This window comes from Salvelinus sp. IW2-2015, linkage group LG15 (genome assembly GCF_002910315.2).
Source record: "Salvelinus sp. IW2-2015 linkage group LG15, ASM291031v2, whole genome shotgun sequence".
In the NCBI taxonomy this organism is placed as follows: domain Eukaryota; kingdom Metazoa; phylum Chordata; class Actinopteri; order Salmoniformes; family Salmonidae; genus Salvelinus; species Salvelinus sp. IW2-2015.
Window position 1 is genome coordinate 31,336,191 of NC_036855.1, and position 5,330 is coordinate 31,341,520.

The window sequence follows — 5,330 nt, forward strand, 5'->3', positions numbered from 1 at the left end:
ACCCCAATTTGACATGCTCCTATGAACTTCACGTTGGTGCCCGTGGGTCATTTTACATGGAAATACCCTATATCATCCCCATCTATTTTCCTTCCTCCAAATGAAATGTCTCTCTCTCCATCTCTCCACTCCACCTTTATTCTCTCTGTCTCTTTCTCTTTCTCTCTCTTTCTCCAGTTTTTCCTCTCTCCCCTGCTCGCCTCCCTGCCGGAGCTTTTGTTTTTTAACAGATTAATTATTGACTTAAACAGGGCCAATTAATCAGCAAGTAATGGGGCTGCTGGGAGGCCCGTGAGAGAGAGACCATGCACACACAGCCCTCCTCAATCACTCCCACATTAACACCACAGAGATGGGGGAGGAGGGATGGTGAGGAGAGTAAAAGGAGGGTGAAAAGAGAAAGTGAGGGGTAGGGGACATAAAAAATAGAGAGAGGGATGGAGTCTGGATAAGTTGGAAGCTCAGTTGGTAGAGCTTGGCACTTGTAAGCATGGCACAACGCATGACAAAATTGCTTTAATGGCGCCGGAGAGGATGGCAACTTTTCACGGGCTCCTGACCAATATTGCTATTTTGTATGGTTTTTTTGCACTGATCCTAACCTTTTATTTTTTACATAATTTCGGCCATTGTTTCATATGACCGAAAAGAGTTCTGGACATCAAAAGAGTAATAACTAACCTCAATTTGGATGAGGAGTTCCGATTTCAAAGAATCGGAGGCGAGGACATACTGCTCACCCAGACCAGGCCCAAATCCCTGTCACTCGGTGGAGCCGGCGCTTATAGGGATACTAACGAGAATGCAACAGCGAGTGGATAAGTTGCCATTACCCTCTGTTCTATTGGTGAACGTGCAATCACTGGACAATGAACAGGATAGCTCCGTTCAAGACTATCCTATCAACGTGATCTGAAGAACTCTCATATCGTATGTTTCACAGAGTCGTGGCTGAACAAGAACATGGAAAATATAAACCTAGTTGGTTTTTCTATACATCGGCAGGACAGAACAGCTCCGTCCGATAAGCAGAGGGGGGTAAATCTAGCTGGTTTTTCTATACATCGGCAGGACAGAACAGCTCCGTCCGATAAGCAGAGGGGGGTAAATCTAGCTGGTTTTTCTATACATCGGCAGGACAGAACAGCTCCGTCCGATAAGCAGAGGGGGTAAATCTAGCTGGTTTTTCTATACATCGGCAGGACAGAACATTCCGTCCGATAAGCAGAGGGGGTAAATCTAGCTGGTTTTCTATACATCGGCAGGACAGAACAGCTCCGTCCGATAAGCAGAGGGGGTAAATCTAGCTGGTTTTCTATACATCGGCAGGACAGAACAGCTCCTCCGATAAGCAGAGGGGGTAAATCTAGCTGGTTTTTCTATACATCGGCAGGACAGAACAGCTCCGTCCGATAAGCAGAGGGGGTAAATCTAGCTGGTTTTTCATACATCGGCAGGACAGAACAGCTCCGTCCGATAAGCAGGAGGGGGTAAATCTAGCTGGTTTTTCAATACATCGGCAGGACAGAAACAGCTCCGTCCGATAAGCAGAGGGGGTAAATCTAGCTGTTTTTCTATACATCGGCAGGACAGAACAGCTCCGTCCGATAAGCAGAGGGGGTAAATCTAGCTGGTTTTTCTATACATCGGCAGGACAGAACAGCTCCGTCCGATAAGCAGAGGGGAGGGGGTGGCCAAACACATCTCCAACTCAATCATCAAGTTAGCTGACAACACAACAGTGGTAGGCCTGATTACCAACAGCGATGAGACATTCTACAGGGAGGAGGTGAGAGCCCTGGCAATGTGGTGCCAGTAAAATAACCTCTKCCTCAAAGTCAACAAAACGAAGGAACTAATCGTGGACTTCAGAAGACAGCAGAGACAGCACGCCCCCATCGACATAGACTGGGCTGCAGTGGAGAGGGTGAAAASCTATACYTTTCCCGGCATGCACATCACTGACAACCTAAAATTGTCTATTCAAACAGACAGTGTGGTTCACAGGTGCAACAGCTTCCAATCTCAAGAGGCTGAATAAATTCAGCTTGTCCCCTAAGACCCTCACATACTTCTACAGATGCACCATTTTTTTATGTATTTATTTATTTAACCTTAATTTAACTAGGCAAATCAGTTAAGAACAAATTCTTATTTACAATGACGGCCTACCGGGGAACAGTGGGTGCAACTGCCTTGTTCAGGGGCAGAATGACAGATTTTTACCTTGTCAGCTCGGGGATTCGATTCAGAAACCTTCCGGTTACTGGCTCAATGCTCTAACCACTAGGCTACCTGCCGCCCCAYAATTGAGAGTATTGAGAGCATCCTGTCGGTCTGTATCACCCAAGCCACAACCTGTTCACCCCGCTACCATCTAGAAGCCAGAGACAGTAGAGGTGCATCAAAGCGGGGACCGAAAGACTGAAACACAGCTTCAACCTACAGGCCATCAGACTGTTATCAGTCCAATACCCTGCACTGAAACTAAMTCACTGTTACTAGCCGGCTATCACCCGGTACTCTACCCTGCACCTTAGAGACTGCTGCCCCATGTACAGTACATGGTCATTGAACACTGGTCAGTTTAATAATGTTTCCATGCTGTTTTACCCACTTCATATGCATTTGTATTCTAGTCAAGGCTCATCCTATATAACTACTGCTGTACACACCTGTTCTATTCATATACTGTCTGTACACACCATTATATACATACAGTTCATTTCAGAAAGTATTCAGACCCTTTAAATTTTCCACATTTTGTTACGTTACAGCCGTATTCTAAAATGTATTAAATTGTTTTCCCCCCCTAATCAATCTACACACAATACCCTATAATGACAAAGCAAAAACAGGTTTTTAGATTTTTTTTCAAATATATACAAAATTAAAAACTGAAATATCTTTGGCATCAACTACAGCCTCAAGTCTTCTTGGGTATGARGCTACAAGCTTGGCACACCTGTATTTGGGGAGTTTCTCCCATTCTTCTCTGCAGATCCTCTCAAGCTCTGTCAGGTTAGCTGGGGAGCGTCGCTGCACAGCCATTTTCAGGTCTCTCCATCCAGAGATGTTTGACCGGGTTCAAGTCTGGGCTCTGGCTGGGCCACTCCTGCATTCAGAGACTTGTCCCGAAGCCACTCCTGAATTGTCTTGGCTGTTTGCTTAGGGTCTTGTCCTGTTTGAAGGTGAACCTTCGCCCCAGTCAGAGATACTGAGCGCTCTGGAGCAGGTTTTCACCAAGGATCTCTCTGTACTTTGCTCCATTCATCTTTCCTCGATCCTGACTAGTCTCCCAGTCCCTGACGCTGAAAAACATCCCCACGGCATGATGCTGCCACCACCATGCTTCACCCTATGGATGGTGCCAGGTTTCCTCCAGACGTGACGCTTGGCATTCAGGCCAAGGAGTTCAATCTTGGTTTCATCAGAACAGAGAATCTTGTTTCTCATGGTCTGAGAGTCCTTTAGGTGCTTTTTGGCAAACTCCACGCGGGCTGTCATGTGCCTTTTACTGAGAAGTGGCTTCCGTCTGGCCACTCTACCATAAAGGCCTGATTGGTGGAGTGCTGCAGAGTTGGTTGTCCTTCTGGAAGGTATCTCATCTCCACAGAGGGACTCTGGAGCTCTGTCAGAGTGACCATCAGGTTCATGGTCACCTCCCTGACCAAGGCCCTTCTCCCCGATTGCTCAGTTTGGCCGGGTGGCCAGCTCTAGGAAGAGTCTTGGCGGTTCCAAACTTCTTCCATTTAAATGATGGAATCCACTGTGTTCTTGGGGATCTTCAATGCTGCAGACATTTTTTTGTACCCTTCCCCAGATCTGTTTCCTCCGACACAATCCTGTCTCGGAGCTCTACTGACAATTCCTTTGACTCATGGTCTCTTTTTTCTTTAACATTCACTGTCAGCTGTGGGACCTTATTAACAGGTGTGTGCCTTTCCAAATCATGTCCAATCAATTGAATTAACCACAGATGGACTCCAATCAAGTTGTAGAAAATTCAAGGATTGTCCATAGCTTATCCTACCCATACCATAACCTCACCGCCACCATGGGGCACTCTGTTCACAACGTTGACATCAGCAAATCGCTCGCCCACACAACGCCATACACGCTGTCTGCCATCTGCCGGTACAGTTGAAGGCCGGAATTCATCCGTGAAGAGCACACTTCTCCAGCATGCCAGAGACAATCAAAGGTGAGCATTTGCCCACTGAAGTCGGTTACGACGCTGAACTGCAGTCAGTTTTAATCAGCTTCTTGATATGCTACACCTGTCAGGTAGGTGGATTATCTTGACAAAGGAGAAATGCTCACTAACAGGGATGTAAACAATTTTTTTGCACAAACATTTGAAAGAATAAGCTTTTTGTGCATATGGAACATTTCTGGGATGTTTATATTTTTGTTCAGTATATTTAAATTCTGGGACTCTTGACATTTTTCGTTCTGATATTTCTTAATATTTGTTTTTTTATTCTGGGGATTTGTGTGTGTTGTTTTGTATTGTTAGATAATACTGCACTGTTGGAAGTAGAAACATAAGCATTTCGCTGCATCTGCGATAACATCTGCAAAATATGTGTATGGCAACCAACAACATTTGATTTGATACATAGACCACACATACAGGAAGTGAATTGAAAACTGCCCTTGTTTAATTTTCAGAGAATTTTCCAATTCTTTCTGAATTGATAACTGAATTTACCGTAACCCTGATCACATAAATCACATAGGGACCACACAAGACCATGTAGACAGGATGGCTTGTCAGATAACACTGCCAGCCTGTGGCGGAGGGCATTGTGTGTGTGTGTGTGGTCTGATCTGATCTGATCTTGTCTGGTGTCCAGTCAGACAGACAGGGTTCTCTCTCTGTGTGTCTGACTAGGTCCCAGTGTTTCGTGTCTGGGTCCAGATGAGATCACCACCCGGCTGTGTCAAACACCCAAACACAGCATGCCAGGGATCAGGACGACATCACAACAGCACAGATAACAACTTCTCTGAGCCCTCCACTCAGACTTACACACCAGTCAACACACAGCCCGGAGCAACACGACTACCCTCGGTAGTGCCTTGCGATCGGAGGCAAGCAGTTGCCATATCAGGCCAGCAGCTTTCCAAACTAGGGGTCGCGCCTGGTTTGAAAATGGGGTTGCAAGAGAAACTAGCTTGGTTTATAGAACCTGGGTTACGTCAGTAACCTCCGGTAGCCGCTAGATGCGGTTGAAATAAACAGAGAGGTCTCTGTTTTCTTCCAACAAATGTGGCTCTATCTTTTGAACCGTTCAAGATACAAAATGTTATGACCTCCTACTGAC